This window comes from Scyliorhinus torazame, chromosome 19 (assembly GCF_047496885.1).
Source record: "Scyliorhinus torazame isolate Kashiwa2021f chromosome 19, sScyTor2.1, whole genome shotgun sequence".
Taxonomy (NCBI): Eukaryota; Metazoa; Chordata; class Chondrichthyes; order Carcharhiniformes; family Scyliorhinidae; genus Scyliorhinus; species Scyliorhinus torazame.
In genome coordinates, this window is record NC_092725.1 from 2,627,203 (window position 1) to 2,652,202 (window position 25,000).

General features: G+C 60.3%; 1 protein-coding gene across 4 annotated transcripts in view; it reads right to left on the minus strand.

Moving 5' to 3' along the window:
* The window catches only part of LOC140395979 (uncharacterized), a 309,601-nt gene that overhangs the window by 229,042 nt on the left and 55,559 nt on the right, over positions 1-25,000 (minus strand). The gene's annotated exons all lie outside the window — the stretch shown is intronic.

Below are 25,000 nucleotides of genomic sequence, written 5' to 3' on the forward strand. Positions count from 1 at the left end.
AGCGGCGGCTGTCCAAGCACGCACGTGGCTGCGTAAGGCGGCGATGGTCCCCTCCCCGCCCCGGTGAAGGCTTGCGGTGTTGAGGGAGAGAGATTCAAGGGGGTGGAGGGAGCTCTGCCGCAGCGCAGTGACCTCGAGGGGCGAGGAATTGCGGAGGAGGGCTCAGGACAACGAAGCTCTGACAGTCGAGGCACACGGCGGAATTTGAGGATCGTGGGCCTGCCGGAGGGCGGGGAGGGCCCGGGCCGACCGAGTACTTTGCCAAGAGGCTGGGGGAGGGTGAGGAACCCTCCGGGTAGGAGCCGGACGGGAACTCAGGCCGAAGCTGAAGCCAGACGAGAGGCCACGGGCGTTCACAATCCGCTTCCGCAAATTCCTTGTCAAGGAGAAGGGTCGCGAGTGGGGCAAAGCCAGAGTGGGGGGTGCAGTGGGCGGGAGTTGGCATTCGTGGACAGCCGGACTTAACGGTGGAGCTGGCGAGGAGGCGGGCGGCCTTGGGTGAAGGCGGCACGCTACAGCAACGGCGGGGTCTACCGGAGAAGCTGAGGGTGACCTACAACACGGGGGACTTCTACTTGGAGAAGGTGGAGGCGGCGGAGGCGGCTGAAGGACTGGGGTCGAAATGAGAGATGGGTCTGGGGTTTGGCTGTGGATTGAGTGTTGGGAGGGGTGGGGGGGGGCGTTAAATGTCGCGTGCAACCTCCCTTCCCCCTTTTTTGTTTCAGGTTGTTCCGTATGGGTGGGGTGAACCCGTCTGGGGGTTTGCTGTGTGGGCTGATTGATGGGAGAGGGCAGTTTACCCTCTGCCTAGGGCGACAGTGAGTACGGGAATCTTGGGCTCTGGGGGGGGTGACGGCCGTTTTTCTGGGGCCCGGTTCCTTGCACTGGTTTTCTTTGAGTGTCTGTTTTTAGGGATCGGGTCATGGGGAGAGGGGACAGGGAGGGTGGGGTCCCTAGGTTGGCGAGGGAACGGGAGGTGTGGCGGAGGGAGGAGATGGGATCGATACTGGGAGAGGCGTTTGCGAGGAAGTGATTAATTGATATTTATTGTCACATGTACCGAAGTACAGTGAAAAGTATTTTTCTGCGGCCGAGGGAACGTACACAGTACGTACACAGCAGACAAAAGACTAATCGCCAGAGAACATTGACAATGGTACATTAACAAATAGTGATTGGTTACAGTGCGGAACAAGGGGCCAAACAAGAGCAGCATAGGGCGGCGTGAACAGTGTTCTTACAGGGAACAGATCAGTCCGAGGGGGAGTCGTTGAGGAGTCTGGTAGCTGTGGGGAAGAAGCTGTTCCGATGTCTGAGTATAAGAATTGGCAAGTCATGTTGCAGCTGTATAGAACCTTAGTTAGGCCACACTTGGAGTATAGTGTTCAATTCTGGTCGCCACACTACCAGAAGGATGTGGAGGCTTTAGAGAGGGTGCAGAAGAGATTTACCAGAATGTTGCCTGGTATGGAGGGCATTAGCTATGAGGAGCGGTTGAATAAACTCGGTTTGTTCTCACTGGAACGAAGGAGGTTGAGGGGCGACCTGATAGAGGTCTACAAAGTTATGAGGGGCATAGACAGAGTGGATAGTCAGAGGCTTTTCCCCAGGGTAGAGGGGTCAATTACTAGGGGGGATAGGTTTAAGGTGAGAGGGGCAAGGTTTAGAGTAGATGTACGAGGCAAGTATTTTACGCAGAGGGTAGTGGGTGCCTGGAACTCGCTACCGGAGGAGGTGGTGGAAGCAGGGACGATAGGGACATTTAAGGGGCATCTTGACAAATACATGAATAGGATGGGAATAGAGGGATACGGACCCAGGAAGTGTAGAAGATTGTAGTTTAGTCGGGCAGCATGGTCGGCACGGGCTTGGAGGGCCGAAGGGCCTGTTCCTGTGCTGTACATTTCTTTGTCCTTTGGCTGGATGTGCAGCTCTTCAGACTTCTGCCTGATGGAAGGGTCTAGAAGAGGGCAATGCCAGGGTGGGAGGGGTCTCTGACAATGCTGTCTGCCTTCCTGACGACGAGGGTCTTTACACATTTAAAGAGTCTAACAGCCGATGTGGCAATGCAGCAGCTGAGGGTGAAGGACCAGGAGAGGCTCAGGAAGGGTTGGGTGAGTCCGGTTCCCCACGAGGTTCGATAGCAGGGCTTGGCGGGGCGGGGGGGCGGTTCCTCTACCCGAGACGGTTCCTGTACCTGAGGCGGTTCCTCTACCCGAGGCGGTTCCTGTACCCGAGGTGGTTCCTCTACCCGAGGCGGTTCCTGTACCTGAGGCGGTTCCTCTACCCGAGGCGGTTCCTGTACCCGAGGCGGTTCCTGTACCCGAGGCGGTTCCTGTACCCGAGACGGTTCCTGTACCCGAGGCGGTTCCTGTACCCGAGGCGGTTCCTGTCCCCGAGACGGTTCCTGTACCCGAGGCGGTTCCTCTACCCGAGACGGTTCCTGTACCCGAGGCGGTTCCTGTCCCCGAGGCGGTTCCTGTACCCGAGGCGGTTCCTCTACCCGAGGCGATTCCTGTACCCGAGGCGGTTCCTGGACCCGAGGCGGTTCCTGTACCCGAGGCGGTTCCTGTACCCGAGGTGGTTACTGTGCCCGAGGCGGTTCCTCTACTCGAGGCGGTTCCTGTACCCGAGGTGGTTCCTGTACTCGAGGCGGTTCCTGTACCCGAGGCTGTTCCTGTACCCGAGGCGGTTCCTCTACCCGAGACGGTTCCTGTACTCGAGGCGATTCCTGTACCCGAGGCGGTTCCTGTACCCGAGGCGATTCCTGTACCCGAGGCGGTTCCTCTACCGGAGACGGTTCCTGTACCCGAGGCGGTTCCTGTACCCGAGGCGATTCCTGTACGCGAGGCGGTTCCTGTAGCCGAGGCGGTTCCTGTACTCGAGGCGGTTCCTGTACCCGAGGCGGTTCCTGTACCCGAGGCGGTTCCTGTACGCGAGGCGGTTCCTGTAGCCGAGGCGGTTCCTGTACTCGAGGCGGTTCCTGTACCCGAGGCGGTTCCTGTACGCGAGGCGGTTCCTGTACCCGAGGCGGTTCCTGTACCCGAGGCGGTTCCTGTACCCGAGGCGGTTCCTGTATCCGAGGCGGTTCCTGTACCCGAGGCGGTTCCTGTACCCGAGGCGGTTCCTCTACCCGAGGCGGTTAATCTACCCGAGGCGGTTCCTGTACCCGAGACGGTTCCTGTACCCGAGACGGTTCCTGTACCCGAGGCGGTTAATCTACCCGAGGCGGTTAATCTACCCGAGGCGGTTCCTGTACCCGAGGCGGTTCCTCTACCCGAGGCGGTTAATCTACCCGAGGCGGTTCCTGTACCCGAGGCGGTTCCTCTACCCGAGACGGTTCCAGTACCCGAGGCGGTTCCAGTACCCGAGACGGTTCCTGTACCCGAGGCGGTTCCAGTACCCGAGGCGGTTAATCTACCCGAGGCGGTTAATCTACCCGAGGCGGTTCCTGTACCCGAGGCGGTTCCTCTACCCGAGGCGGTTAATCTACCCGAGGCGGTTCCTGTACCCGAGGCGGTTCCTCTACCCGAGGCGGTTAATCTACCCGAGGCGGTTCCTGTACCCGAGGCGGTTCCTGTACCCGAGGCGGTTCCTCTACCCGAGGCGGTTAATCTACCCGAGACGGTTCCTGTACCCGAGGCGGTTCCTGTACCCGAGACGGTTCCTGTACCCGAGGCGGTTAATCTACCCGAGACGGTTCCTGTACCCGAGGCGGTTCCTGTACCCGAGGCGGTTCCTGTACCCGAGGCGATTCCTGTACCCGAGGCGGATCCTCTACCCGAGGCGGTTCCTCTACCCGAGGGGGTTCCTGTACCCGAGGCGGTTCCTCTACCCGAGGGGGTTCCTGTACCCGAGGCGGTTCCTGTACCCGAGGCGATTCCTGTACCCGAGGCGGATCCTCTACCCGACGCTGTTCCTCTACCCGAGGCGGTTCCTGTACACGAGACGGTTCCTGTACCCGAGGCGGTTCCTGTACCCGAGACGGTTCCTGTACCCGAGGCGGTTCCTGTACCCGAGGCGGTTCCTGTACGCGAGGCGGTTCCTGTACCCGAGGCGGTTCCTGTACCGAGGCGGTTCCTCTACCCGAGACGGTTCCTGTACCCGAGGCGGTTCCTGTACCCGAGGCGGTTCCTGTACACGAGACGGTTCCTGTACCCGAGACGGTTCCTGTGCCCGAGGTGGTTCCTCTACCCGAGACGGTTCCTGTACCCGAGGCGGTTCCTGTACCCGAGGCGGTTCCTGTACCCGAGGCGGTTCCTCTACCCGAGGCGGTTCCTCTCCCCGAGACGGTTCCTGTACCGGAGGCGGTTCCTCTACTCGAGGCGGTTCCTGTACCCGAGGCGGTTCCTGTACCCGAGGCGGTTCATGTACCCGAGGCGGTTCCTCTACCCGAGGCGGTTCCTGTACCCGAGGCGGTTCCTGTACCCGAGGCGGTTCCTGTACACGAGACGGTCCTCTACCCGAGACGATTCCTGTACCCGCGGCGGTTCCTGTACCCGAGGCGGTTCCTGTACCCGAGGCGGTTCCTGTACCCGAGGCGGTTCCACTACCCGAGGCGGTTCCTGTACCCGAGGCGGTTCCTGTACCCGAGGCGGTTCCTGTACCCGAGACGGTTCCTGTGCCCGAGACGGTTCCTCTACCCGAGGCGGTTCCTGTACACGAGGCGGTTCCTGTACCCGAGGCGGTTCCTGTACCCGAGGCGGTTCCTGTACCCGAGACGGTTCCTGTACCCGAGGCGGTTCCACTACCCGAGGCGGTTCCTGTACCCGAGGCGGTTCCTGTACCCGAGGCGGTTCCTGTACCCGAGGCGATTCCTGTACGCGAGGCGGTTCCTGTAGCCGAGGCGGTTCCTGTACTCGAGGCGGTTCCTGTACCCGAGGCGGTTCCTGTACCCGAGGCGGTTCCTGTACCCGAGGCGGTTCCTGTACCCGAGATGGTTCCTCTAGCCGAGGCGGTTCCTCTATCCGAGGCGGTTCCTGTACCCGAGGCGGTTCCTGTACCCGAGGCGATTCCTGTACCCGAGGCGGTTCCTGTACCCGAGGCGGTTCCTCTACCCGAGGCGGTTCCTCTACCCGAGGCGGTTCCTGTACCCGAGGCAGTTCCTGTACCCAAGGCGGTTCCTCTACCCGAGGCGGTTCCTGTACACGAGGTGGTTCCTGTACCCGAGACGGTTCCTGTGCCCGAGGTGGTTCCTCTACCCGAGGCGGTTCCTGTACACGAGACGGTTCCTCTACCCGAGACGGTTCCTGTACCCGAGGCGGTTCCTGTACCCGAGGCGGTTCCTCTACCCGAGGCGGTTCCTCTACCCGAGGCGGTTCCTGTACCCGAGGCGGTTCCTGTACCCGAGGCGGTTCCTGTACCCGAGACGGTTCCTGTACCCGAGGCGGTTCCTCTACCCGAGGCGGTTCCTCTACCCGAGGCTGTACCTGTACCCGAGGCGGTTCCTGTACCCGATGCGATTCCTGTACCCGAGGCGGTTCCTGTACCCGAGGTGGTTCCTGTACTCGAGGCGGTTCCTGTACCCGAGGCGGTTCATGTACCCGAGGCGGTTCCTCTACCCGAGGCGGTTCCTGTACCCGAGGCGGTTCCTGTACCCGAGGCGGTTCCTGTACACGAGACGGTCCTCTACCCGAGACGATTCCTGTACCCGCGGCGGTTCCTGTACCCGAGGCGGTTCCTGTACCCGAGGCGGTTCCTGTACACAAGGCGGTTCCTCTACCTGAGGCGGTTCCTGTACCCGAGGCAGTTCCTGTACCCGATGCGGTTCCTGTACCCGAGGCGGTTCCTGTACCCGAGGCGGTTCCTGTACCCGAGGCGGTTCCACTACCCGAGGCGGTTCCTGTACCCGAGGCGGTTCCTGTACCCGAGGCGGTTCCTGTACCCGAGGCGGTTCCTGCGCCCGAGACGGTTCCTCTACCCGAGGCGGTTCCTGTACACGAGGCGGTTCCTGTACCCGAGGCGGTTCCTGTACCCGAGGCGGTTCCTGTACCCGAGACGGTTCCTGTACCCGAGACGGTTCCTGTACCCGAGACGGTTCCTGTACCCGAGGCGGTTCCACTACCCGAGGCGGTTCCTGTACCCGAGGCGGTTCCTGTACCCGAGGCGGTTCCTGTACCCGAGGCGATTCCTGTACGCGAGGCGGTTCCTGTAGCCGAGGCGGTTCCTGTACTCGAGGCGGTTCCTGTACCCGAGGTGGTTCCTGTACCCGAGGCGGTTCCTGTACGCGAGGCGGTTCCTGTACCCGAGGCGGTTCCTGTACGCGAGGCGGTTCCTGTACCCGAGGCGGTTCCTGTACTCGAGGCGGTTCCTGTACCCGAGGCGGTTCCTGTACGCGAGGCGGTTCCTGTACCCGAGGCAGTTCCTGTACTCGAGGCGGTTCCTGTAGCCGAGGCGGTTCCTGTACCCGAGGCGGTTCCTGTACCCGAGGCGCTTCCTCTACCCGAGGCGGTTCCTGTATCCGAGGCGGTTCCTGTACCCGAGGCGGTTCCTGTACCCGAGGCGGTTCATCTACCCGAGACGGTTCCTGTACCCGAGGCGGTTAATCTACCCGAGACGGTTCCTGTACCAGAGGCGGTTCCTCTACCCGAGACTGTTCCTGTACCCGAGGCGGTTCCTGTACCCGAGGCGATTCCTGTACCCGAGGCGGTTCCTGTACCCGAGGCGGTTCCTGTACCCGAGGCGGTTCCTCTACCCGAGACGGTTCCTGTACCCGAGGCGGTTCCTGTACCCGAGGCGATCCCTGTACCCGAGGCGGTTCCTGTACCCGAGGCGGTTCCTGTACACGAGGCGGTTCCTGTACCCGAGGCGGTTCCTGTACCCGAGGCGGTTCCTGTACCCGAGGCGGTTCCTGTACACGAGGCGGTTCCTGTACCCGAGGCGGTTCCTGTACCCGAGGCGGTTCCTCTACCCGAGGCGGTTCCTCTACCCGAGGCGGTTCCTGTACCCGAGGCGGTTCCTGTACCCGAGGCGATTCCTGTACCCGAGGCGGTTCCTGTACCCGAGGCGGTTCCTCTACCCGAGGCGGTTCCTGTACCCGAGACGGTTCCTGTACCCGAGGCGGTTCCTCTACCCGAGGCGGTTCCTGTACCCGAGACGGTTCCTGTACCCGAGGCGGTTCCTCTACCCGAGGCGGTTCCTGTACCCGAGGCGGTTCCTGTACCCGAGGCGGTTCCTGTACCCGAGGCGGTTCCTCTACCCGAGGCAGTTCCTGTACCCGAGGCGGTTCCTGTACCCGAGGCGGTTCCTCTACCCGAGGCGGTTCCTGTACCCGAGGCGGTTCCTGTACCCGAGGCGGTTCCTGTACCCGAGGCGGTTCATGTACCCGAGGCGGTTCCTCTACCCGAGGCGGTTCCTGTACCCGAGGCGGTTCCTGTACCCGAGGCGGTTCCTGTACACGAGACGGTCCTCTACCCGAGACGGTTCCTGTACCCGCGGCGGTTCCTGTACCCGAGGCGGTTCCTGTACCCGAGGCGGTTCCTGTACCCGAGGCGGTTCCTGTACACGAGGCGGTTCCTCTACCTGAGGCGGTTCCTGTACCCGAGGCGGTTCCTGTACCCGATGCGGTTCCTGTACCCGAGGCGGTTCCTGTACCCGAGGCGGTTCCTGTACCCGAGGCGGTTCCACTACCCGAGGCGGTTCCTGTACCCGAGGCGGTTCCTGTACCCGAGACGGTTCCTCTACCCGAGGCGGTTCCTGTACACGAGGCGGTTCCTGTACCCGAGGCGGTTCCTGTACCCGAGGCGGTTCCTGTACCCGAGACGGTTCCTGTATCCGAGGAGGTTCCACTACCCGCGGCGGTTCCTGTACCCGAGGCGGTTCCTATACCCGAGGCGGTTCCTGTACCCGAGGCGGTTCTGTACCCGAGGCGGTTCCTGTACCCGAGGCGGTTCCACTACCCGAGGCGGTTCCACTACCCGAGGCGGTTCCTGTACCCGAGGCGGTTCCTCCACCTGAGGCGGTTCCTGTACCCGAGGGGGTTCCTGTACCCGAGACGGTTCCTGTACACGAGGCAGTTCCCCTACCCGAGGCGGTTCCTGTACCCGAGGCGGTTCCTGTACCCGAGACAGTTCCTGTACCCGAGGCGGTTCCTGTACCCGAGACGGTTCCTGTCCCCGAGGCGGTTCCTGTACCCGAGGCAGTTCCTCTACCCGAGGCGGTTCCTGTACCCGAGGGGGTTCCTGTACCCGAGGCGGTTTCTGTACCCGAGGCGGTTCCTGTACCCGAGGCGGTTTCTGTACCCGAGGCAGTTCCTCTACCCGAGGCGGTTCCTGTACCCGAGAGGGTTCCTGTACCCGAGACGGTTCCTCTACCCGAGACGGTTCCTGTACCCGAGGCCGTTCCTGTACCCGAGGCGGTTCCTGTACCCGAGGCGGTTCCTGTACCCGAGGCGGTTACTGTACCCGAGGCGGTTCCTCTAGCCGAGGCGGTTCCTGTACCCGAGGCGGTTCCTGTACCCGAGGCGGTTCCTGTACCCGAGGCGGTTCCTCTACCCGAGGCGGTTCCTGTACCCGAGGCGGTTCCTGTACCCGAGGCGGTTCCTGTACCCGAGGTGGATCCTCTACCCGAGACGGTTCCTGTACCCGAGACGGTTCCTGTACCCGAGGCGGTTCCTGTACCCGAGGCGGTTCCTGTACCCGAGGCGGTTCCTGTACCCGAGGCGGTTCCTGTACCCGAGGCGGTTCCTCTACCCGAGGCGGTTCCTGTACCCGAGGCGGTTCCTGTACCCGAGGCGGTTCCTGTACCCGAGGTGGATCCTCTACCCGAGACGGTTCCTGTACCCGAGACGGTTCCTGTACCCGAGGCGGTTCCTGTACCCGAGGCGGTTCCTGTACCCGAGGTGGATCCTGTACCCGAGGCGGTTCCTGTACCCGAGACGGTTCCTGTACCCGAGGCGGTTCCTGTACCCGAGGCGGTTCCTCTACCCGAGGCGGTTCCTGTACCCGAGACGGTTCCTGTACCCGAGGCGGTTCCTGTGCCCGAGGCGGTTCCTGTACCCGAGGCGGTTCCTGTACCCGAGGCGGTTCCTCTACCCGAGGCGGTTCCTGTACCCGAGGCGGTTCCTCTACCCGAGGCGGTTCCTGTACCCGAGGCGGTTCCTCTACCGGAGACGGTTCCTGTTCCCGAGGCGGTTCCTCTACCCGAGGCTGTTCCTGTACCCGAGGCGGTTCCTCTACCCGAGGCGGTTCCTGTACCCGAGACGGTTCCTGTACCCGAGACGGTTCCTGTACCCGAGGCGGTTCCTGTGCCCGAGGCGGTTCCTGTACCCGAGGCGGTTCCTGTACCCGAGGCGGTTCCTCTACCCGAGACGGTTCCTCTACCCGAGGCGGTTCCTGTACCCGAGGCGGTTCCTGTGCCCGAGGCGGTTCCTCTACCCGAGGCGGTTCCTGTACCCGAGGCGGTTCCTGTGCCCGAGGCGGTTCCTGTACCCGAGGCGGTTCCTGTACCCGAGGCGGTTCCTCTACCCGAGACGGTTCCTCTACCCGAGGCGGTTCCTGTACCCGAGGCGGTTCCTGTACCCGAGGCGGTTCCTCTACCCGAGGCGGTTCCTGTACCCGAGACGGTTCCTGTACCCGAGGCGGTTCCTGTGCCCGAGGCGGTTCCTGTACCCGAGGCGGTTCCTGTACCCGAGGCGGTTCCTCTACCCGAGACGGTTCCTCTACCCGAGGCGGTTCCTGTACCCGAGGCGGTTCCTGTACCCGAGGCGGTTCCTCTACCGGAGACGGTTCCTGTTCCCGAGGCGGTTCCTCTACCCGAGGCGGTTCCTGTACCCGAGGCGGTTCCTGTACCCGAGGCGGTTCCTGTACCCGAGGCGGTTCCTGTACCCGAGGCAGTTCCTGTACCCGAGGCGGTTCCTCTACCCGAGGCGGGTCCTCTACCCGAGGCTGTTCCTCTACCCGAGGCTGTTCCTGTACCCGAGGGGGTTCCTCTACCCGAGGCTGTTCCTGTACCCGAGGCGGGTCCTCTACCCGAGGCGGTTCCTGTACCGAGGCGGTTCCTGTACCCGAGGCGGTTCCTGTACCCGAGGCTGTTCCTGTACCCGACACGGTTCCTGTACCCGAGGCGGTTCCTGTACCCGAGGCTGTTCCTGTACCCGACACGGTTCCTGTACCCGAGGCGGTTCCTGTGCCCGAGGCGGTTCCAGTGCCCGAGGCGGTTCCAGTACCCGACGCTGTTCCTGTGCCCGAGGCGGTTCCTGTACCCGAGGCGGTTCCTGTGCCCGAGGCGGTTCCAGTACCCGAGGCGGTTCCTGTACCCGAGGCGGTTCCTCTACCCGACGCTGTTCCTGTACCCGAGGCGGTTCCTGTACCCGAGGCGGTTCCTGTGCCCGAGGCGGTTCCTGTGCCCGAGGCGGTTCCTGTACCCGAGGCGGTTCCTGTACCCGAGGCGGTTCCTGTCCCCGAGGCGGTTCCTGTACCCGAGGCGGTTCCTGTACCCGAGGCGGTTCCTGTACCCGAGGCGGTTCCTGTACCCGAGGCGGTTCCTCTACCCGAGGCGGTTCCTGTACCCGAGGCGGTTCCTCTACCCGAGGCGGTTCCTGTACCCGAGGCGGTTCCTCTACCCGAGGCGGTTCCTGTACCCGAGGCGGTTCCTGTACCCGACGCTGTTCCTGTACCCGAGGCGGTTCCTGTACCCGAGGCGGTTCCTGTACCCGACGCTGTTCCTGTACCCGAGGCGGTTCCTGTACCCGAGGCGGTTCCTGTACCCGACGCTGTTCCTGTACCCGAGGCAGTTCCTGTACCCGAGGCAGTTCCTGTACTCGAGGCGGTTCCTGTACCCGAGGCGGTTCCTGTACCCGAGGCGGTTCCTGTACCCGAGGCGGTTCCTCTACCCGACGCTGTTCCTGTACCCGAGGCGGTTCCTGTACCCGAGGCGGTTCCTGTACCCGAGGCGGTTCCTGTGCCCGAGGCGGTTCCTCTACCCGAGGCGGTTCCTGTGCCCGAGGCGGTTCCTGTACCCGAGGCGGTTCCTCTACCCGAGGCGGGTCCTGTGCCCGAGGCGGTTCCTGTGCCCGAGGCGGTTCCTCTACCCGAGGCGGTTCCACTACCCGAGGCTGTTCCTGTACCCGAGGCGGTTCCTCTACCCGAGGCGGTTCCTCTACCCGAGGCGGTTCCTCTACCCGAGGCGGTTCCTGTGCCCGAGGCGGTTCCTGTGCCCGAGGCGGTTCCTGTGCCCGAGGCGGTTCCTCTACCCGAGGCGGTTCCTGTGCCCGAGGCGGTTCCTGTACCCGAGACGGTTCCTGTATCCGAGGCGGTTCCTGTACCCGAGGCGGTTCCTGTACCCGAGGCGGTTCCTCTACCCGAGGCGGTTCCTGTGCCCGAGGCGGTTCCTGTGCCCGAGGCGGTTCCTGTACCCGAGGCGGTTCCTGTACCCGAGGCGGTTCCTCTACCCGAGGCGGTTCCTGTACCCGAGGCGGTTCCTGTACCCGAGGCGGTTCCTGTACCCGAGGCGGTTCCTGTACCCGAGGTGGTTCCTCTACCCGAGGCGGTTCCTGTACCTGAGGCTGTTCCTGTACCCGACGCTGTTCCTCTACCCGAGGCGGTTCCTGTACACGAGACGGTTCCTGTACCCGAGACGGTTCCTGTACCCGAGGCGGTTCCTGTACCCGAGACGGTTCCTGTACCCGTGGCGGTTCCTCTACCCGAGGCGGTTCCTGTACCCGAGGCGGTTCCTGTACCCGAGGCGGTTCCTCTACCCGAGGCGGTTCCTGTACCCGAGGCGGTTCCTCTACCCGAGGCTGTTCCTGTGCCCGAGGCGGTTCCTGTACCCGAGGCGGTTCCTGTACCCGAGGCTGTTCCTGTACCCGAGGCGGTTCCTGTACCCGAGGCGGTTCCTCTACCCGAGGCGGTTCCTGTACCCGAGGCGGTTCCTGTACCCGACACGGTTGATGTACCCGAGGCGGTTCCAGTACCCGAGGCTGTTCCTGTACCCGAGGCGGTTCCTGTGCCCGAGGCGGTTCCTGTACCCGAGGCGGTTCCTGTACCCGAGGCGGTTCCTGTACCCGACACGGTTCCTGTACCCGAGGCGGTTCCTGTGCCCGAGGCGGTTCCTGTGCCCGAGGCGGTTCCTGTACCCGAGGCGGTTCCTGTACCCGAGGCGGTTCCAGTACCCGAGGCGGTTCCTGTGCCCGAGGCGGTTCCTGTACCCGAGTCGGTTCCTGTACCCGAGGCGGTTCCTGTACCCGAGGCGGTTCCTGTGCCCGAGGCGGTTCCTCTACCCGAGGCGGTTCCTCTACCCGAGGCGGTTCCTGTACCCGAGGCGGTTCCTGTACCCGAGGCGGTTCCTGTACCCGAGGTGGTTCCTGTACCCGAGGCGGTTCCTGTACCCGACACGGTTCCTGTACCCGAGGCGGTTCCTGTACCCGAGGCGGTTCCTCTACCCGAGGCGGTTCCTGTTCCCGAGGCGGTTCCTGTACCCGAGACGGTTCCTCTACCCGAGGCGGTTCCTCTACCCGAGGCGGTTCCTCTACCCGAGGCTGTTCCTGTGCCCGAGGCGGTTCCTGTACCTGAGGTGGTTCCTGTACCCGAGGGGGTTCCTGTATCCGAGGCGGTTCCTGTACCCGAGGCGGTTCCTGTACCCGAGACGGTTCCTGTACCCGAGGCGGTTCCTCTACCCGAGGGGGTTCCTGTACCCGAGGCTGTTCCTGTGCCCGAGACGGTTCCTGTACCCGAGGCGGTTCCTGTACCCGAGACGGTTCCTGTATCCGAGGCGGTTCCTGTACCCGAGACGGTTCCTGTACCCGAGGCGGTTCCTGTACCCGAGACGGTTCCTCTACCCGAGACGGTTCCTGTACCCGAGGCGGTTCCTCTACCCGAGACGGTTCCTGTACCCGAGGCGGTTCCTCTACCCGAGGCTGTTCCTGTGCCCGAGACGGTTCCTGTACCCGAGGCGGTTCCTCTACCCGAGGCTGTTCCTGTACCCGAGGCTGTTCCTGTACCCGAGGCGTTTCCTGTACCCGAGGCGGTTCCTGTACCCGAGGCGGTTCCTGTATCCGAGGCGGTTCCTCTACCCGAGGCGGTTCCTGTACCCGAGGTGGTTCCTGTACCCGAGGCGGTTCCTGTATCCGAGGCGGTTCCTGTACCCGAGGCCGTTCCTGTACCCGAGACGGTTCCTGTTCCCGAGGCGATTCCTGTACCCGAGGCGATTCCTGTACCCGAGGCTGTTCCTGTACCCGAGGCGGTTCCTCTACCCTAGGCTGTTCCTGTACCCGAGGCGGTTCCTGTACCCGAGGCGGTTCCTGTACCCGAGGCGGTTCCTGTACCCGAGACGGTTCCTCTACCCTAGGCTGTTCCTGTACCCGAGGCGGTTCCTGTACCCGAGACGGTTCCTGTACCCGAGGCGGTTCCTCTACCCTAGGCTGTTCCTGTACCCGAGGCGGTTCCTGTACCCGAGGCGGTTCCTGTACCCGAGGCGGTTCCTGTACCCGAGACGGTTCCTCTACCCTAGGCTGTTCCTGTACCCGAGGCGGTTCCTGTACCCGAGGCGGTTCCTGTACCCGAGGCGGTTCCTCTACCCGAGGCTGTTCCTGTGCCCGAGGCGGTTCCTCTACCCGAGGCGGTTCCTGTACCCGAGGCGGTTCCTGTACCTGAGGCGGTTCCTCTACCCGAGGCGGTTCCTGTACCCGAGGCGGTTCCTGTACCCGAGGCGGTTCCTGTACCCGAGGCGGTTCCTCTACCCGAGGCGGTTCCTGTACCCGAGGCGGTTCCTGTACCCGAGGCGGTTCCTCTACCCGAGACGGTTCCTGTACCCAAGGGGGTTCCTGTACCTGAGGCGGTTCCTGTACCCGAGGGGGTTCCTGTACCCGAGGCGGTTCCTGTACCCGAGGTGGTTCCTGTACCCGAGGGGGTTCCTGTACCCGAGGTGGTTCCTGTACCCGAGGGGGTTCCTGTACCCGAGGCGGTTCCTGTACCCGAGGCGGTTCCTGTACTCGAGGCGGTTCCTGTACCAGAGGCGATTCCTGTACCCGAGGCGGTTCCTGTACCCGAGGCGGTTCCTCTACCCGAGGCGGTTCCTCTACCCGAGACGGTTCCTCTACCCGAGACGGTTCCTGTACCCGAGACGGTTCCTGTACCCGAGGCGGTTCCTGTACCCGAGGCGGTTACTGTACCCGAGGCGGTTCCTGAACCCGAGGGGGTTCCTGTACCCAAGGCGGTTCCTGTACCCGAGGCGGTTCCTGTACCCGAGGCGGTTCCTGTACTCGAGTCAGTTCCTGTACCCGAGACGGTTCCTGTACCTGAGGCGGTTCCTGTACCCGAGGCGGTTCCTGTACCCGAGGCGGTTCCTGTACCCGAGACGATTCCTGTACCCGAGACGGTTCCTGTACCTGAGGCGGTTCCTCTACCCAAGGCGGTTCCTGTACCCGAGGTGGTTCCTCTACCCGAGGCGGTTCCTGTACCTGAGGCGGTTCCTCTACCCGAGGCGGTTCCTGTACCCGAGGCGGTTCCTGTACCCGAGGCGGTTCCTGTACCCGAGACGGTTCCTGTACCCGAGGCGGTTCCTGTACCCGAGGCGGTTCCTGTACCCGAGGCGGTTCCTGTACCCGAGGCGGTTCCTCTACCCGAGACGGTTCCTGTACCCGAGGCGGTTCCTGTCCCCGAGGCTGGGATGAGTGTGCGTGGGGAGTGTAATCTGTGTGTGCGGCTGGGATGAGTGTGCGTGGGGAGTGTAATGTGTGCGTGCGGCTGGGACGAGTGTGTGTGGGGAGTGTAATGTGTGTGTGCGGCTGGGACGAGTGTGTGTGGGGAGTGTAATGTGTGTGTGCGGCTGGGATGAGTGTGTGTGGGAGTGTAATGTGTGTGTGTGGCTGGAATGAGTGTGTGTGGGGAGTGTAACGTGTGTGTGCGGCTGGGATGAGTGTGTGTGGGGAGTGTAACGTGTGTGTGCGGCTGGGATGAGTGTGTGTGGGGAGTGTAATGTGTGTGTGCAGCTGGGATGAGTGTGTGTGGGGAGTGTAATGTGTGTGTGTGGCTGGGATGAGTGTGTGCGGGGAGTGTAATGTGTGTGTGTGGCTGGGATGAGTGTGTGTGGGGAGAGTAATGTGTGTGTGTGCGGCTGGGATGAGTGTGTGTGGGGAGTGTAATGTGTGTGTGTGGCTGGGATGAGTGTGCGTGGGGAGTGTAATGTGTGTGTGGCTGGGATGAGTGTGTGTGGGGAGTGTAATGTGTGTGTGGCTGGGATGAGTGTGTGTGGGGAGTGTAATGTGTGTGTGCGGCTGGGATGAGTCTGTGTGGGGAGTGTAATGTGTGTGTGCCTGGGATGAGTGTGGGTGGGGAGTGTAATGTGTGTGTGAGGATGGGATGAGTGTGTGTGGGGAGTGTAATGTGTGTGTGCGGCTGGGATGAGTGTGTGTGGGGAGTGTAATGTGTGTGTGCGGCTGGGACGAGTGTGGGTGGGGAGTGTAATGTGTGTGTGCGGCTGGGACGAGTGTGTGTGGAGAGTGTAATGTGTGTGTGTGGCTGGGATGAGTGTGTGTGGGGAGTGTAATGTGTGTGTGCGGCTGGGATGAGTGTGTGTGGGGAGTGTAATGTGTGTGTGTGGCTGGGATGAGTGTGTGTGGGGAGTGTATTGTGTGTGTGCGGCTGGGATGAGTGTGTGTGGGGAGTGTAATGTGTGTGTGCGGCTGGGATGAGTGTGTGTGGGGAGTGTAATGTGTGTGTGTGGCTGGGATGAGTGTGTGTGGGGAGTGTAATGTGTGTGTGTGGCTGGGATGAGTGTGTGTGGGGAGTGTATTGTGTGTGTGCGGCTGGGATGAGTGTGTGTGGGGAGCGTAATGTGTGTGTGTGGCTGGGATGAGTGTGTGTGGGGAGTGTAATGTGTGTGTGCATCTGGGATGAGTGTGTGTGGGGAGTGTAATGTGTGTGTGCATCTGGGATGAGTGTGTGTGGGGAGTGTAATGTGTGTGTGCGGCTGGGATGAGTGTGTGTGGGGAGTGTAATGTGTGTGTGCGGCTGGGATGAGTGTGTGTGGGGAGTGTAATGTGTGTGTGCGGCTGGGATGAGTGTGTGTGGGGAGTGTAATGTGTGTGTGTGGCTGGGACGAGTGTGTGTGGGGAGTGTAATGTGTGTGTGCGGCTGGGATGAGTGTGTGTGGGGAGTGTAATGTCTGTGTGCAGCTGGGATGAGTGTGTGTGGGGAGTGTAATGTGTGTGTGTGGCTGGGATGAGTGTGTGCGGGGAGTGTAATGTGTGTGTGTGGCTGGGATGAGTGTGTGTGGGGTGTGTAATGTGTGTGTGCGGCTGGGATGAGTGTGTGTGGGGAGTGTAATGTGTGTGTGGCTGGGATGAGTGTGTGTGGGGAGTGTAATGTGTGTGTGCGGCTGGGATGAGTCTGTGTGGGGAGTGTAATGTGTGTGTGCGGCTGGGATGAGTGTGTGTGGGGAGTGTAATGTGTGTGTGCGGCTGGGACGAGTGTGGGTGGGGAGTGTAATGTGTGTGTGCGGCTGGGACGAGTGTGTGTGGAGAGTGTAATGTGTGTGTGTGGCTGGGATGAGTGTGTGTGGGGAGTGTAATGTGTGTGTGCGGCTGGGATGAGTGTGTGTGGGGAGTGTAATGTGTGTGTGCGGCTGGGATGAGTGTGTGTGGGGAGTGTAATGTGTGTGCGGCTGGGATGAGTGTGTGTGGGGAGTGTAATGTGTGAGTGCGGCTGGGACGAGTGTGTGTGGGGTGTGTAATGTGTGTGTGCGGCTGGGATGAGTGTGTGTGGGGAGTGTAATGTGTGTGTGTTGGCTGGGATGAGTGTGTGTGGGGAGTGTAATGTGTGTGCGGCTGGGATGAGTGTGTGTGGGGAGTGTAATGTGTGCGTGCGGCTGGGATGAGTGTGTGTGGGGAGTGTAATGTGTGTGTGTTGGCTGGGATGAGTGTGTGTGGGGAGTGTAATGTGTGTGTGTGGCTGGGATGAGTGTGTGTGGGGAGTGTAATGTGTGAGTGCGGCTGGGACGAATGTGTGTGGGGAGTGTAATGTGTGAGTGCGGCTGGGACGAGTGTGTGTGGGGAGTGTAATGTGTGTGTGCGGCTGGGATGAGTGTGTGTGGGGAGTGTAATGTGTGTGTGCGGCTGGGGTGAGTGTGTGTGGGGAGTGTAATGTGGGTGTGCGGCTGGGGTGAGTGTGTGTGGGGAGTGTAATGTGTGTGTGTGGCTGGGATGAGTGTGTGTGGGGAGTGTAATGTGCGTGTGCGGCTGGGATGAGTGTGTGTGGGGAGTGTAATGTGTGTGTGTGGCTGGGATGAGTGTGTGTGGGGAGTGTAATGTGTGTGGGGCTGGGATGAGTGTGTGTGGGGAGTGTAATGTGTGTGTGCGGCTGGGATGAGTGTGTGTGGGGAGTGTAATGTGTGTGTGCGGCTGGGATGAGTGTGTGTGGGGAGTGTAATGTGCGTGTGCGGCTGGGATGAGTGTGTGTGGGGAGTGTAATGTGTGTGTGTGGCTGGGATGAGTGTGTGTGGGGAGTGTATTGTGTGTGTGCGGCTGGGATGAGTGTGTGTGGGGAGTGTAATGTGTGTGTGCGGCTGGGATGAGTGTGTGTGGGGAGTGTAATGTGTGTGTGTGGCTGGGATGAGTGTGTGTGGGGAGTGTAATGTGTGTGTGTGGCTGGGATGAGTGTGTGTGGGGAGTGTATTGTGTGTGTGCGGCTGGGATGAGTGTGTGTGGGGAGCGTAATGTGTGTGTGTGGCTGGGATGAGTGTGTGTGGGGAGTGTAATGTGTGTGTGCATCTGGGATGAGTGTGTGTGGGGAGTGTAATGTGTGTGTGCATCTGGGATGAGTGTGTGTGGGGAGTGTAATGTGTGTGTGCGGCTGGGATGAGTGTGTGTGGGGAGTGTAATGTGTGTGTGCGGCTGGGATGAGTGTGTGTGGGGAGTGTAATGTGTGTGTGCGGCTGGGATGAGTGTGTGTGGGGAGTGTAATGTGTGTGTGTGGCTGGGACGAGTGTGTGTGGGGAGTGTAATGTGTGTGTGCGGCTGGGATGAGTGTGTGTGGGGAGTGTAATGTCTGTGTGCAGCTGGGATGAGTGTGTGTGGGGAGTGTAATGTGTGTGTGTGGCTGGGATGAGTGTGTGCGGGGAGTGTAATGTGTGTGTGTGGCTGGGATGAGTGTGTGTGGGGAGAGTAATGTGTGTGTGTGCGGCTGGGATGAGTGTGTGTGGGGAGTGTAATGTGTGTGTGTGGCTGGGATGAGTGTGCGTGGGGAGTGTAATGTGTGTGTGGCTGGGATGAGTGTGTGTGGGGAGTGTAATGTGTGTGTGGCTGGGATGAGTGTGTGTGGGGAGTGTAATGTGTGTGTGCGGCTGGGATGAGTCTGTGTGGGGAGTGTAATGTGTGTGTGCCTGGGATGAGTGTGGGTGGGGAGTGTAATGTGTGTGTGAGGATGGGATGAGTGTGTGTGGGGAGTGTAATGTGTGTGTGCGGCTGGGATGAGTGTGTGTGGGGAGTGTAATGTGTGTGTGCGGCTGGGACGAGTGTGGGTGGGGAGTGTAATGTGTGTGTGCGGCTGGGACGAGTGTGTGTGGAGAGTGTAATGTGTGTGTGTGGCTGGGATGAGTGTGTGTGGGGAGTGTAATGTGTGTGTGCGGCTGGGATGAGTGTGTGTGGGGAGTGTAATGTGTGTGTGCGGCTGGGATGAGTGTGTGTGGGGAGTGTAATGTGTGTGCGGCTGGGATGAGTGTGTGTGGGGAGTGTAATGTGTGAGTGCGGCTGGGACGAGTGTGTGTGGGGTGTGTAATGTGTGTGTGCGGCTGGGATGAGTGTGTGTGGGGAGTGTAATGTGTGTGTGTTGGCTGGGATGAGTGTGTGTGGGGAGTGTAATGTGTGTGCGGCTGGGATGAGTGTGTGTGGGGAGTGTAATGTGTGCGTGCGGCTGGGATGAGTGTGTGTGGGGAGTGTAATGTGTGTGTGTTGGCTGGGATGAGTGTGTGTGGGGAGTGTAATGTGTGTGTGTGGCTGGGATGAGTGTGTGTGGGGAGTGTAATGTGTGAGTGCGGCTGGGACGAATGTGTGTGGGGAGTGTAATGTGTGAGTGCGGCTGGGACGAGTGTGTGTGGGGAGTGTAATGTGTGTGTGCGGCTGGGATGAGTGTGTGTGGGGAGTGTAATGTGGGTGTGCGGCTGGGGTGAGTGTGTGTGGGGAGTGTAATGTGTGTGTGTGGCTGGGATGAGTGTGTGTGGGGAGTGTAATGTGCGTGTGCGGCTGGGATGAGTGTGTGTGGGGAGTGTAATGTGTGTGTGTGGCTGGGATGAGTGTGTGTGGGGAGTGTAATGTGTGTGGGGCTGGGATGAGTGTGTGTGGGGAGTGTAATGTGTGTGTGCGGCTGGGATGAGTGTGTGTGGGGAGTGTAATGTGTGTGTGTGGCTGGGATGAGTGTGTGTGGGGAGTGTAATGTGCGTGTGCGGCTGGGATGAGTGTGTGTGGGGAGTGTAATGTGTGTGTGTGGCTGGGATGAGTGTGTGTGGGGAGTGTATTGTGTGTGTGCGGCTGGGATGAGTGTGTGTGGGGAGTGTAATGTGTGTGTGCGGCTGGGATGAGTGTGTGTGGGGAGTGTAATGTGTGTGTGTGGCTGGGATGAGTGTGTGTGGGGAGTGTAATGTGTGTGTGTGGCTGGGATGAGTGTGTGTGGGGAGTGTATTGTGTGTGTGCGGCTGGGATGAGTGTGTGTGGGGAGCGTAATGTGTGTGTGTGGCTGGGATGAGTGTGTGTGGGGAGTGTAATGTGTGTGTGCATCTGGGATGAGTGTGTGTGGGGAGTGTAATGTGTGTGTGCATCTGGGATGAGTGTGTGTGGGGAGTGTAATGTGTGTGTGTGGCTGGGATGAGTGTGTGTGGGGAGTGTAATGTGTGTGTGCGGCTGGGATGAGTGTGTGTGGGGAGTGTAATGTGTGTGTGCGGCTGGGATGAGTGTGTGTGAGGAGTGTAATGTGTGTGTGCGGCTGGGACGAGTGTGTGTGGGGAGTGTAATGTGTGTGTGCGGCTGGGATGAGTGTGTGTGGGGAGTGTAATGTGTGTGCGGCTGGGATGAGTGTGTGTTGGGAGTGTAATGTGTGTGTGTGGCTGGGATGAGTGTGTGTGGGGAGTGTAATGTGTGTGTGGCTGGGATGAGTGTGTGTTGGGAGTGTAATGTGTGTGTGTGGCTGGGACGAGTGTGTGTGGGGAGTGTAATGTGTGTGTGCGGCTGGGATGAGTGTGTGTGGGGAGTGTAATGTGTGTGTGCGGCTGGGATGAGTGTGTGTGGGGAGTGTAATGTGTGTGTGTGGCTGGGATGAGTGTGTGTGGGGAGTGTAATGTGTGTGTGTGGCTGGGATGAGTGTGTGTGGGGAGTGTAATGTGTGTGTGCGGTTGGGATGAGTGTGTGTGGGGAGTGTAATGTGTGTGTGCGGCTGGGATGAGTGTGTGTGGGGAGTGTAATGTGTGTGTGTGGCTGGGATGAGTGTGTGTGGGGAGTGTAATGTGTGTGTGCGGCTGGGATGAGTGTGTGTGGGGAGTGTAATGTGTGTGTGCGGCTGGGATGAGTGTGTGTGGGGAGTGTAATGTGTGTGTGTGGCTGGGATGAGTGTGTGTGGGGAGTGTAATGTGTGTGTGCGGCTGGGATGAGTGTGTGTGGGGAGTGTAATGTGTGTGTGCGGCTGGGATGAGTGTGTGTGGGGAGTGTAATGTGTGTGTGGCTGGGGTGAGTGTGTGTGGGGCGTGTAATGTGTGTGTGCGGCTGGGATGAGTGTGTGTGGGGAGTGTAATGTGTGTGTGCGGCTGGGACGAGTGTGTGTGGGGAGTGTAATGTGTGTGTGTGGCTGGGATGAGTGTGTGTGGGGCGTGTAATGTGTGTGTGGCTGGGATGAGTGTGTGTGGGGAGTGTAATGTGTGTGTGCGGCTGGGACGAGTGTGGGTGGGGAGTGTAATGTGTGTGTGCGGCTGGGATGAGTGTGTGTGGGGAGTGTAATGTGTGTGCACGGCTAGGACGAGTGTGGGTGGGGAGTGTAATGTGTGTGTGCGGCTGGGATGAGTGTGTGTGGGGAGTGTAATGTGTGTGTGCAGCTGGGATGAGTGTGTGTGGGGAGTGTAATGTGTGTGTGGCTGGGATGAGTGTGGGTGGGGAGTGTAATGTGTGTGTGGCTGGGACGAGTGTGTGTGGGGAGTGTAATGTGTGTGTGCGGCTGGGATGAGTGTGTGTGGGGAGTGTAATGTGTGTGTGGCTGGGACGAGTGTGTGTGGGGAGTGTAATGTGTGTGTGCAGCTGGGATGAGTGTGTGTGGGGAGTGTAATGTGTGTGTGCAGCTGGGATGAGTGTGTGTGGGGAGTGTAATGTGTGTGTGCAGCTGGGATGAGTGTGTGTGGGGAGTGTAATGTGTGTGTGCGGCTGGGACGAGTGTGGGTGGGGAGTGTAATGTGTGTGTGCGGCTGGGATGAGTGTGTGTGGTGAGTGTAATGTGTGTGTGCGGCTGGGATGAGTGTGTGTGGGGAGTGTAATGTGTGTGTGCGGCTGGGATGAGTGTATGTGGGGAGTGTAATGTGTGTGCGGCTGGGATGAGTGTGTGTGGTGAGTGTAATGTGTGTGTGCGGCTGGGATGAGTGTGTGTGGGGAGTGTAATGTGTGTGTGCGGCTGGGATGAGTGTATGTGGGGAGTGTAATGTGTGTGCGGCTGGGATGAGTGTGTGTGGTGAGTGTAATGTGTGTGTGCGGCTGGGATGAGTGTGTGTGGGGAGTGTAATGTGTGTGTGCGGCTGGGATGAGTGTGTGTGGGGAGTGTAATGTGTGTGTGCGGCTGGGACGAGTGTGTGTGGGGAGTGTAATGTGTGTGCGGCTGGGATGAGTGTGTGTGGGGAGTGTAATGTGTGTGTGCGGCTGGGATGAGTGTGTGTGGGGAGTGTAATGTGTGTGTGCGGCTGGGATGAGTGTGTGTGGGGAGTGTAATGTGTGTGTGCGGCTGGGATGAGTGTGTGTGGGGAGTGTAATGTGTGAGTGCGGCTGGGATGAGTGTGTGTGGGGAGTGTAATGTGTGTGTGCGGCTGGGACGAGTGTGGGTGTGGGGTGTAATGTGTGTGTGCGGCTGGGACGAGTGTGTGTGGGGAGTGTAATGTGTGTGTGCGGCTGGGACGAGTGTGGGTGTGGGGTGTAATGTGTGTGTGCGGCTGGGACGAGTGTGTGTGGGGAGTGTAATGTGTGTGTGCGGCTGGGATGAGTGTGTGTGGGGAGTGTAATGTGTGTGTGCGGCTGGGATGAGTGTGTGTGGGGAGTGTAATGTGTGTGCACGGCTAGGACGAGTGTGTGTGGGGAGTGTAATGTGTGTGTGCGGCTGGGATGAGTGTGTGTGGGGAGTGTAATGTGTGTGTGTGGCTGGGATGAGTGTGTGTGGGGAGTGTAATGTGTGTGTGCGGCTGGGATGAGTGTGTGTGGAGAGTGTAATGTGTGTGTGCGGCTGGGATGAGTGTGTGTGGGGAGTGTAATGTGTGTGTGCGGCTGCGATGAGTGTGGGTGGGGAGTGTAAATTGTGTGTGCGGCTGGGATGAGTGTGGGTGGGGAGTGTAATGTGTGTGTGTGTGGCTGGGACGAGTGTGTGTGGGGAGTGTAATGTGTGTGTGCGGCTGGGATGAGTGTGTGTGGGGTGTGTAATGTGTGTGTGCGGCTGGGATGAGTGTGTGCGGGGAGTGTAATGTGTGTGTGCGGCTGGGATGAGTGTGTGTGGGGAGTGTAATGTGTGTGTGCGGCTGGGATGAGTGTGTGTGGGGAGTGTAATGTGTGTGTGCGGCTGGGATGAGTGTGTGTGGCTGGGATGAGTGTGTGTGGGGAGTGTAATGTGTGTGTGCGGCTGGGATGAGTGTGTGTGGGGAGTGTAATGTGTGTGTGCGGCTGGGACGAGTGTGGGTGGGGAGTGTAGTGTGGGTGGGGAGTGTAATGTGTGTGTGCGGCTGGGATGAGTGTGTGTGGGGAGTGTAATGTGTGTGTGCGGCTGTGACGAGTGTGTGTGGGGAGTGTAATGTGTGTGTGGGGAGTGTAATGAGTGTGTGTGGTGAGTGTAATGTGTGTGTGCGGCTGGGATGAGTGTGTGTGGGGAGTGTAATGTGTGTGTGCGGCTGGGATGAGTGTGTGTGGGGAGTGTAATGTGTGTGTGGCTGGGATGAGTGTGTGTGGGGAGTGAAATGTGTGTGTGCGGCTGGGATGAGTGTGTGTGGGGAGTGTAATGTGTGTGCGGCTGGGATGAGTGTGTGTGGCTGGGATGAGTGTGTGTGGGGAGTGTAATGTGTGTGTGCGGCTGGGGTGAGTGTGTGTGGGGAGTGTAATGTGTGTGTGCGGCTGGGATGAGTGTGTGTGGGGAGTGTAGTGTGGGTGGGGAGTGGAATGTGTGTGTGCGGCTGGGATGAGTGTGTGTGGGGAGTGTAATGTGTGTGTGCGGCTGGGATGAGTGTGTGCGGGGAGTGTAATGTGTGTGTGCGGCTGGGATGAGTGTGTGTGGGGAGTGTAATGTGTGTGTGCGGCTGTGACGAGTGTGTGTGGGGAGTGTAATGTGTGTGTGCGGCTGGGACGAGTGTGGGTGGGGAGTGTAATGTGTGTGTGCGGCTGGGATGAGTGTGTGTGGGGAGTGTAATGTGTGTGTGTGGCTGGGATGAGTGTGTGTGGGGAGTGTAATGAGTGTGTGCGGCTGGGATGAGTGTGTGTGGGGAGTGTAATGTGTGTGTGCGGCTGGGACGAGTGTGGGTGGGGAGTGTAATGTGTGTGTGCGGCTGGGACGAGTGTGTGTGGGGAGTGTAATGTGTGTGTGCGGCTGGGATGAGTGTGTGTGGGGAGTGTAATGTGTGTGTGCGGCTGGGACGAGTGTGTGTGGGGAGTGTAGTGTGGGTGGGGAGTGTAATGTGTAAAAGTAGCTGAGGGCCTCCCGAGTGTCAATCACGGACCCGGCGGATCCTGCAACCGTTTCAGATTGGAATCGATTGTGCTCCGCGTGGCTCCGGTGCTAGACCCTCCGCAGTCGCTGAATCGGTCCAGGCTCCCAGCTGTTAAACTCCTAAACGACCCTCTTATGGACTGACTTGATCTCTTCACACATCTTCTCTACTGAGTACTACTAAACTCCGTACGCGTCACCCAATGCCGGTGTCTGTCTATTTACATCGTGTATTAATTGTATGATTTTTCATGTATGGAACGATACATGGGCTGAACACGGACCATACTTTTCACCGTACATCGGAACGCGTGACAATAAAACCTCACTCTAAAAATCCACGGCCAGATCTGAATTTCTCCAAGGGCGCGGGACGGTTAGATCGCGAACGGATCAGCGCCCGGCGCTGTTCTCATTTATCGCCTCTCCCGCTATTTAACGGACATGACACATTCTCACTGAAGCACAACGCGGCTATTAAATCGTTCCCAAAGTGACAGAGAGAGAGACAAAGAGACAGAGTGAGAAAGAGGGATGCAAAGAGATAGACTGAGAGAGAGAGACAGAGAGCGAGAGAGACAGAGGGAGAGAGAGACAGAGACAGAGGGAAAGACAGAGAGAGAGAGACAGAGAGAGTGACGGAGAGAGAGGGAGACGGAAAGAGAGGGAGGGAGAGAGGGAGTGACGGAGAGAGAGAGAGGGAGAGTGGGAGTGAGGGAGGGAGAGAGGGAGAGATGGAGAGAGAGGGATGGAGAGAGGAGGGAGGGAGGGAGTGATGGAGAGAGAGAGAGACAGAGAGAGGGAGGGAGAGAGAGAGGGAGAGAGGGAGTGATGGAGAGGATAGAGAGAGGGAGTGACGGAGAGAGAGAGAGAGAGAGACAGAGAGAGAGGTAGGGAGAGAGGGTGTGACGGAGAGAGAAGGAGGGAGAGACGGAGAGAGAGTGAGGGAGAGAGAGGGAGGGAGAGAGGGAGAGGGAGAGAGAGAGAAACGGAGAGAGTGGGAGGGAGGGAGGGAGAGATGGAGAGAGAGGGAGGGAGAGAGGGAGAGATGGAGAGAGTGATGGAGAGAGGGAGGGAGTCGGAGAGAGGGAGGGAGAGAGTGAGTGGCGGAGAGAGAGTGAGGGAGAGAGAGAGAGAGACGGAGA